Source organism: Triticum dicoccoides, chromosome 4A, assembly GCF_002162155.2.
Source record: "Triticum dicoccoides isolate Atlit2015 ecotype Zavitan chromosome 4A, WEW_v2.0, whole genome shotgun sequence".
Classification (NCBI taxonomy): domain Eukaryota; kingdom Viridiplantae; phylum Streptophyta; class Magnoliopsida; order Poales; family Poaceae; genus Triticum; species Triticum dicoccoides.
The window spans coordinates 716,489,515-716,498,102 of NC_041386.1; the positions used below are offsets into that span (position 1 = coordinate 716,489,515).

An 8,588-nucleotide genomic window follows, 5' to 3' on the forward strand; every position below is an offset into this window, starting at 1 on the left:
TACTTTTTGCTACAAGATGGAAGCGGCCAACAACAGGCCTGCAGGGCACAATGTACACAGCTGAGCAGTAATGAATCACAAGCAAGTTTTTTTTGGAAAGAAACGAGTACCTAAGCATTACTTCTGAATCACAAGCTAAGCCTTTTATTTAATAGGTATAGCTTAAATATGTGATATCATACATACTCCCTCCGTTCCGAATTACTTGTCTTGGATTTGTCTAGGTACGTATGTATCTAGCACTAAAATGAGTCTAGATAAATCTGTATCTAGACAAATCCAAGACAAGTAGTTCGGAACGGAGGGAGTAGTTCGCAACTAGCGCATGCGAATACGAAGTACATACATAGTTCAAATAGCAGATGATGCAACAAAAAAGTCTGAAAATGGAAACACGACTCAAGTCTTCTGCCTTACAATAAGCACACGCAAATAGCAGTACGTACGTAAAGTGGTCTTGTTTAAAAGCACACAAGCTGCACCAGTAGTGCGTCTCATAAAAGCAGAGAAGTATTTTATAGTTGTACTTGTAGTATAGTATAAGCAGCAGCAGCAGCACAATGCACCTTCAGATGAATTGCTGTATCAAATAGGCATGCGGCCCCAAAACCATACAATGAATCATCTCCCTTCCGGCCGGCGACCATATCACCATCAACATCTTAAAACAAGTAGTGGTACTAGCTAGTTGGCAGGTTTGTGCCTAGCTTACGTACCTACACATTTCCTGGTCAGTCTCGAAGAGAATAATGCCACATCTACACTTCAAGTACAGAACATTGGTACAGCACCGTCAAGAAGTCACTGGTGATTTCGTGGAAGCCTAGACGCTGGAGGGGCAGGAGGAACTCAATGCCAGCTGGGACCTCCGTCATGCTGCTGAGGTTGACCAAGAATAATTCCTCCAGGCTAGCCATGGCGCCTTCCGCTATCTCCAGCTGATTCAGATTAGACAGGGCTTTTAGAGAGAGAACCTTTAGCTTGGGAAACCACCCCGTGAGAAATGTCAGCTGCTCTCCATTGTATGCTCTGGTGAGTTGTAGACGCGTCAAGTTTGACAACCGAGAAAGGATGGCAGCGGGTCTTCTTTCAGCTGTGACCAGCGTAGTAACAATTCATACAAGTTCTTCCCCCCAACATCTTGGAACAGAGGAGACTCGTCCAACGCCCTTTCTGCTAGTCGTCCTGTCAAACTCAGCTTTTGCAGGTTTGGCAGGCAGGCATTCAGCAAGAGAACCTCTTTCTCATCACTTGCATTCACATCTAGGTTGGACAAATATGGCATCTGAACTAGAGACTCACTGATGAGTCCACAGTACATACCCTTCACATTCCATAACCTCAAGCTTCTCATTTGCCTCAGCTCCCCTAAATGCCTAAGAGACTCATCTTGTGCTTCCAATGCTTGTAGCGTCTGCAGGTTTGTTAGATTTCCCAGACCATTGGGGATACATATACCACTTCCCCATGTCAACTCTATCCCATTTGGATCAATTACTCTCTCAGCAAATAAGTGCCTGAGCTTCTTCAGTTTCACAATCCCACTAGGCAGCTCATGTATTTCAGATCTACAAAGGTCAAGTGTCAACAAATTAGAAAGCTTCTCTAAAGACTTTGGGAGCATCTTCACTTTTGTATCACGCAAACCCAAATGGCGGAGATTAAAAAGATCTCCAATAGCATCTGGAATCTTCTCAACAGGTAGACCACTTAATTCTAGCACTGTCAAATATCTTGACTCCTTACATAGCCAAGGTATAGTGGTTGATGGCATACTATCACTATTGCCCAGTGTAATGACTGTACGAAGTTGGTGTATACCAGAAATTTGCTGATGTTTGTGGAGTACCAATCTTCGCCCATCCATCTCAAGAGACCCCCCACACTCATCGTCATAAGTAACACCAAAACAAGTCTTCTTGCACAAATCAACTGCCAGTTCACGTAAGAGATCGTGCATTCTGAATTTCTTCATCCTACCAAAGTGGTTCCTCTCAACAAGTTGTAGCATGTTTCTGTCAGTCAACTCCTTCAGATAGCCTTCCGCCACTTCTTCTAATGTGCTTCCACCCCTCTCCTCGATGAACCCCTCTGCCATCCATAATCGTGCAAGTTGTTTCCTATGTAAAAGATAGTCTTCTGGAAATAGACTGCAGTACAAGAAGCAACTTTTCAAATGTGTTGGAAGGTATATGAAGCTCAGGTACAAAATATTCCTTATGTGGTCAAGCTTCGAATTATTAATCATCTCCCAACTCAGTTGGTCATTTATTCTTCTCCATTCTTCCATGGTTTTCTCACGCACACGCAAGAGGCTGCCAATTGACACAATAGCAAGAGGAAAGCCTTTGCACTTGCCAACTATTTCCTCGGATAATGGCTTCAACTCTGTAGGACATTTATGATTTGTATCTCTTAGAAAGGCTTTCTTACAAAAGAGGTCCCATGCCTTGTCTTCGGGTAAAGCTTCTAGTGTTAAGATATGTCCTGGAGAAGCAAGTGTGGCGACGCGGACTTCCCTTGTTGTAAGCATCACTCTACTGCCCCTATCATTATGAGTAAACATCCTTGACAAATCATGAAATGCTTCCGGATCCCAAACATCATCCAATATGATCAAGTACTTCCTTTCCTCGAGATATTTCTTTAGTGTCTCTTCAAGACTAATGATGTCCATATCCAGGGTGCTAGATAGAACACCGACATTATCTTTAAAAAGTTCCTTGGTTATATTTCTCAATATAACTTCTCCAGAATAAGTTTGAGAGATGGAGACCCAAGCATGACACTGGAATTTCTCCCTCTCCTTCTTGTAGACATTTGCAGCTAAAGCAGTTTTACCAAGACCACCCATTCCAAGAAGGCTTATCACAGAGCATTCCATATCATCACCTGCCAACCATTGCTCGAGTTTTTCTCTGTTTTCGTCCACCCCCACTAGATCTTCTTCATCAAGAGAGCGTGAAATGTTTGCCAGATCTTGGGATCTCTTGACAATGTAATGTGAGTTGCTTGCATCCCCATTGCTTATTGTGGCAACCCAACGGTTTTTTGTATCTGATAGGTGTGAAAGGTCTTTCTCTATTTCCTTCACCTTGAAAGTTATCTTGCTCAAAGAAAGCAGAGATCCTGGCTTCTTGAAACCCTTCTTTAGAAAAAAACAACAACCAATATCATGTTCCCGACCAACAAGATACGAGTACTCATCCACCATGTCCTCCATCACATATGCTACTTTCCGTACCTCCTCCAACCAGCCCTCATGTACTTGATTGTTGCGACTACGAATGTCCATCTGACACAGAACATCATGCATTACGCGAAGCTCCCTACCAACACGGCCCATACCGCCCTGTAGTTCTAGTAGTTGTGTGCCATACTTTCCAAACTGTACGCTGGCCTGATCTGCCGCTGCTTTTGCCAAGGCAATTCCAATCTTTCTAATGGCTAGAAGAATCACAATCTCTGCCATTACTTTGAGAATTGCTAATGTCTCGGTGTTCGATGGTGGCCTAGTTGTATATTCTCCTCTATATGATCAGAATGACCACTGTAAAATGAAGTGATGCGTTAATTATAAAAAATAGTGAAATTCTACTACTAGCAATTATGAAGCACCTGCAAAATCACTTCAAAACTCACCAAACACTTTGCCATGACACTTAAAAACTCTCCAACCACAATGGAAAAGTAAAATAAGTAGAACTTTCCTTTGAAATACTACTAAAGTCTTAATTAATATTGTTAAGTTATCTAATTCTAACTAAGATAGCCAAACAAAATTAGCTCTTTCGACAGGCATGTCCATGAATTTTAAAACACTTGAGACTGTTATAGTCAACTACGGCAAACAGAATTTTGTTAACTAGCAACAAGACCAGTGATACTTCACCAAATAAATGCTCATGTATGTTCCTCTTCCCTATAGGGATGTATTAGGTTAAACATCCCAAATGTTGAAATCTGAACCAAGTCAAAGAGGAAACCAATCTGGCATACCTGTCGGCTTGCCAATATGCATATTCTACTTCCAAGTTACTTACTTCAATATTTCCTTGGTATCTATGTAATTAACATCCCCAGATATATGGAGAGACTAATAGATAAAGATGTCGATTAAGATACAAGAAAGAAAGTTGTAGCGCAATCAAGAAATGAATAATAGAACAAAACTATAGTGTCATAGATGTCATTCGGCGAATCAATATGTACTCCCATGATTACAGTCACTCCAATTAAAAGGAGCCATCAATTTTCACTTCAGGAAATCCTCACACAACAAGAATGTTCATTTTATGAGGGTAGAATTTGCCACAAGAGCATATGAGATTTGCTAATATATTGGCATAAGAAATTTGTTCTGAGTGCAACCTAAGATAACAAGGAAAGTAGTGAAGGATGATGCACCTGCCTTGTAATGGCTTAGATCTGATCGATCTTGGTAGCCTCCTTGTGCACTTTTGAATCTGAAACCACCAGAACAATCTTCTCGTAAAAAGAAAAAGAAGAGACATCATGGCTCAGCTGGTCTTGTTGTCATTGTAGCTTGATCATAGAGATTTTGAACTATCATGGAGTCATTGTCATGATCAAAGAGTGTGCAAGCTTGTTGCTGATGACAAGTAGCTGGATCTGATCTTCCTCCTTGTTCCTTTTACCCAGCAAAACTAGAGAACAACCTGGCCAGGAAAGCTGCCAAAAAAATAATATCAACCTAGTTAAGATATTAACAAGAGAGCTAGTAACAAACCAAATTAAGGGCAACGCACCTGGATTTGTAATTGGCGTAGATCCAGCTAGATTTGGACCTATAGGAACCTGCTTGTCTCATTTGTCATGGCTTGGTGAGTGGGTAATACTAGTCTTGTTGTTGCAGCCAGAGAACCTGCAAGTAAAGTCAAATTGGTGTTAGTCTTCTTGTGATTGCATCTCAACTTCTTATTTTTCCCGTAGAAACTAAAAAGGCAATGTTCCCTAGGTGCCCATGCATAAGGATGATTTATGGCATGCATTAGGACAGCAGAGCAACAGCTTTAACAGCACAGCTGATGTGCAACCAAGGATTCCTACTTCATTATTCTGCTGTTGGACCTTCCCTATGGGCTCTCTTTTAGTTATGTTTTTACCAAGGTGGTAACCTCTGTGAGAAGATTTGGAAATTCTGAAACCTCGGAAATGATGTGATGGATGGCAAGATTTCAAGAATTTAAGCATCCGAACATACATTGCATGTGTTGCCAACCACAAAAAATACAACTGGAACATATAGGCAATACCACACTTCATATCTTGTCTCATCAGTGGAACAAACATCAGATCAAAATAAATAAATTTACTTGTCTAACGCTGGCAAGCAGCTCAAGATGCCAACGCTTTGGATGACACTTAATTAAGATCGTGGTTATCTACATTGACAAGAGAACTAGGAAGGATAACAAATTAAGGGCAATGCACCTGACTTGTAGATGTAGAGCCGGACATATTTGGACTTGTAGTGCGATTCAAGATTAAAACATCAAAGCAGTGTCATGGTGTGGTGAATGGGGAATTCTACTCTTGTTGAAGCCATCGACAACAAGAAAGAGAACCTCAAGTCAAGCATATGATTCTTGGTCAGTGGGAAATGCTAACTTGTTTGTAAAGCAATCAAGAACCAGACAGAGAACCAGCAAGTAAAGTACTCCCTCCGTTCCTAAATACAAGTCTTTGTAGAGATTTCAATACGAATTACGTACGGATGTAAATAGACATATTTTAGAGTATAGATTCACCCATTTTGCTCCGTATGTAGTCCATGTTGAATCTCTAAAAAAGACTTTTATTTAGGAATGGAGGGAGTATATGCTAATCTTCTTGTGGTTGAATCTCTTGTTTTCCTTATTTGAAAGCAGAGCACTGCACCTGTGTGCACATCACTTCTAGCACTGTGATGAATTAAAGGTGTTTTATGGATGGCTACATTTTAAGAATTTAAGCATATGCACATACAGTGCACGTGTTGTATTTTTTTTATCATGGGGATCAGTAGCATGAATAGTTACAAGGGTTTCTGAAGCACCCACTATTAAGCATTAAGGCTATATTCAGATACAACACATCCTGACCAGGAACTCGCTGTTGATTTTCCATAACACAAATACCATGTTCATGCTGACACGAAATATGATGCTGGCAACTTGAGATGAATTATATGGAAGGGTCTCAAGACTTTTCCTTCTTTTTTCTCTGATGAATGACATGAATGCATCTCTAAATCAATTAACCTAGAAGATGTGCCATTCTTCCTTTGTCAGAAGTCTGTTATTGAAGAGGAGCCGCAGATTCCAGGTGTGTGGTGAATGGACATGGATAAATAATATCACCGTAACTAATGCTCCCTCCGTTCCTAAATATTTGTCTTTCTAGAGATATCAACAAGTGACTACATACGAAGCAAAATGAGTGAATCTACGCTCTAAAATATGTCTATATACATAGTCACTTGTTTAAATCTCTAGAAAGGCAAATATTTAGGAACGGGGGGAGTACTACTAATAAGATGCAGGGACCATAAATCTGTCAAAGGTAGATAGCTAACTAGCTAAGTCATACTGCTAATGAAGAGCAGATATCATGAGTCTGGGCAACATGACAGGTTTCAAAGCATCAGTAGCAATCATGCAAATGTATTATTATTTAACTGTGAAGCAACATCAGATCAAACAAATAAAACAATTTTACTTGGCTAACGCTAGCAATCAAAGCCAGACAACTCAAGATGAGAACGCTTTGGATGACACTTAATTAAGATCGAGGCCATGGATACAAAAGATAATCTGGTTTAGATTTGGTGACTTTAAAAGTTCAAATTCTCACCCTTGTTCTACGGACAACACAAAATGGGCACAGATATCTGCAATGACCTAGCTAAGATATTGACAAGAGAACTAGGAATAAAACCAAATTAAGGACAACGCACCTGTGACCTGTAGATGTAGAGCCGCCCAGATTTGGAATTGTGGTGGTCTCCTTGCGCGCTTCAAGAGCTAAAACATCAAAGCAGTGCCATGGCGTGCTGAGTGGGGTATGCTAGTCTTGTTGAAGCCATCAAGAACAAGACAGAGAACCTGCAAGTCAAGCATATGCTTGGCTTGGTGAGTAGGGAATGCTAACTTGTCTGTAAAGCAATCAACAACCAAACAGAGAACCTGCAAGTAAAGTACTAATCCCTCCGATTCATATTACCCGTCTTAGATTTGTCTGGGTACGGATGTATCTAAACGTGTCTAGATACATACATATCTAGACAAATCTAAGAAGATTAATATGGATCAAAGGGTGTAGTATATGATAATCTTCTTGTGGTTGAGGCTCAATTATATTCCTTATTTTAAAGCAGAACTCTGCGCATGTGTGCACATCACTGGAAGAACTGTGATGAACTAAAGGTGCTTTATGGTACTGTGATGATAGGTCCCTATGCTCAGTAGTCCATATTCCATTACTGTACAAAAAGCAATATTCCCACATCAGTATTCTGCATGTAGCACAGCACAGCACAGCCACATGATGTTGAACATGGCACTCTTTTTTTTTCTTTTATAAATATATCTTCTGGGAGAAGATTTAGACATTCCGAAACTTCTAAAATGATATGGATGGTAACTTATTTTGAATTTAAGCATATGCACTGATGCAGATGCAGTGCATGTCTTGTATTTTGATCATGAGAATCAGTAGCACTGAAGCTTACAAGGATTTCTGAAACACCCACTATTAAGTAACAATAATAAGTCTATATTCAGATAAGCCTGAGCAGTTGAGTAGCTAAACCCGCTAGCAGCAGCAAACTAAGCTATATGCATACCAAGAACTACAAAAAATTACCGTGACAGAACATCCACCAACACAACGGAACAGCTATATTACAAGTATGGTGAAAAATCTTTTTCGGGAGACTGAAACTCAGTGTTGATTTGCCATAACGCAAATAAAATGTTTATTTACATCAGAATTTGTCTGGAGGTGACCCGGATATGGTTGGTTACTGGCAACTTTAGAGGAATAACAGGGAAGGGTTTCAAGACTTGTACTCACTTTCTTTTCTGAATGCATCTCTAAATCAATTAATTACAAGGTGTGTCATTCTTTCAGATGTCTTTCACATTTTCATTCATGTCCTACGAACAGCACAAAACAGGCACAGATGTCTGCATTGACCTAGCTAAGATATTGACAAGAGAACTAGGAACAAAACCAAATTCAGGGCAACACACCTGTGACTTGTCGATGTAGAGCCGGCCTGATTTGGACTTGTGGTGTCCTCCTTGTGAGCTTCGAAATCTAAAACATCAACGCAGTGTCATGGCGTGGTCCGAGGTGAATGGGGTATGCTAGTCTTGCTGAAGCCATCAACAACAAGACACAGAACCTGAAAGTCAAGCATATGCTTGGCTTGCTGAGTGGGGGATGCTAACTTGTTTGTAAAGCAATCAACAACCAGACAGAGAACCTGCGCTGCAAGTAAAGTATATGCTAATCTTCTTGTGGTTGAGGCTCAATTATTTTCCTTATTTGAAAGCAGAGCACTGAGCATGTGTGCACATCAC

At 40.4% G+C, this 8,588-nt stretch overlaps 1 long non-coding RNA gene and 1 pseudogene across 1 annotated transcript; both read right to left on the bottom strand.

The window, feature by feature from the left end:
- Window positions 1-314: 314 nt before the first annotated feature.
- On the bottom strand, window positions 315-3,533 carry LOC119288121 (annotated as a pseudogene).
- An 884-nt stretch (window positions 3,534-4,417) lies between these two features.
- On the bottom strand, window positions 4,418-8,363 carry LOC119289858. The gene is made up of 4 exons (XR_005141629.1): window positions 8,256-8,363; window positions 6,959-7,106; window positions 4,770-4,885; window positions 4,418-4,692 (listed from the first exon to the last, which is right to left on the bottom strand). It is a non-coding gene; the product is annotated as an uncharacterized LOC119289858 (long non-coding RNA).
- Between the last annotated feature and the right edge of the window lie 225 nt (window positions 8,364-8,588).